We start from the raw sequence: 1303 nt of genomic DNA on the forward strand, positions 1-1303 counted from the left end.
TTCCTGGCCTGAGGCTCCTCTCCTAGTGCTGCAGGATCGGAGCTGGGCTGGTTTACATCACCAAACAGAGGGAAACTGTTTTCAAATTCTCCTACTATACTGCTAGCTTTTGGGGTGTAACCTTGAAAAAGGGAACTCTCACAGAGCAGGTATGAGTATCCTGGAGTAGTTCAGGGGCAATAACAGCATTTGTGACAATATTATTATTGATAATGCTAGAGTAAATTGATCTGATTTTGTCTATATATATATATATGCAGATTTAAAATTTCAAACAAATGTTTGGAATGACTGACCAGTGCCCAAAAAGTTTGGCTGTTGATTTTGAGTCCAAGTGTCTGGCATGTGTTCCTTACCACTAGACCCTATGTCTCCCCTGAACCAACTAGAGGAAAGAGTGGTGCATGCCTAAATAGATTTTTAGCATCCATCTTTGTGTAATCAGAAAGAACATTGTGTGATGTTGTTGCATACTGAGGCTCTCCCTAAAAAATGTAGGGAGAATGCAAATGCATTTAAAGTTATGATAACAATTCACAGGTTTTGATTTTTCTCTCTCTCCATCCTCTACGTTTGTTAATTTGTTTATTTGTCTCAACGTTATGGAAACATAATGGGCATATGTTAACCATCACATATATAAGTTTAATATTTGGTGAGTCTTTCGTATATGTACACATATGTAATCATTACCATCAACATCACACTGGTAGTGAATTCCTGAAAATTTTCACTTATTATTCTATAAATTCTGACTTCCACCCATTTCCTTCTCTCCAAGAAATAATTTGCTTTCTTTATTTATAAAGAAAGCCTTGTTAAGATATAAACCATATACCATAAAGCTCATTTATTTAAACATATAATTGAATTATATTTATGCAGAAATATGTGTTATCAACAACAGTTTATATTACAATATTTTGATTAACACATAAAGAAAAAATACTCTACCTAACATTCTCCTATACTTCTACTTCCCAATTAGCCCAAATAAACAATACATCTACTTTATAATTATATAATTATTTTACCTTCTTTTTATATTAATGTTACATTAAAAAAATATGAGGTCGTCCCCATATACCCCCCACCCCATCATCAACAATCTCTTTCATCATTGTGGCACATTCATTGCATTTGGTGAATACATTTTGGAGCACTACTGCACCACATGGATAGTGGTTTACACTGTAGTTTACACTCTCCCACAGTCCACCCAGTGGGCAATGGCAGGACACACAATTTCCAGCATCTATCCCTTTAGTACAACCCAGGACAACTCCAAGTCCTGAAAATGCCC

This window comes from Dasypus novemcinctus, chromosome 19 (assembly GCF_030445035.2).
Source record: "Dasypus novemcinctus isolate mDasNov1 chromosome 19, mDasNov1.1.hap2, whole genome shotgun sequence".
Lineage (NCBI taxonomy): Eukaryota > Metazoa > Chordata > Mammalia > Cingulata > Dasypodidae > Dasypus > Dasypus novemcinctus.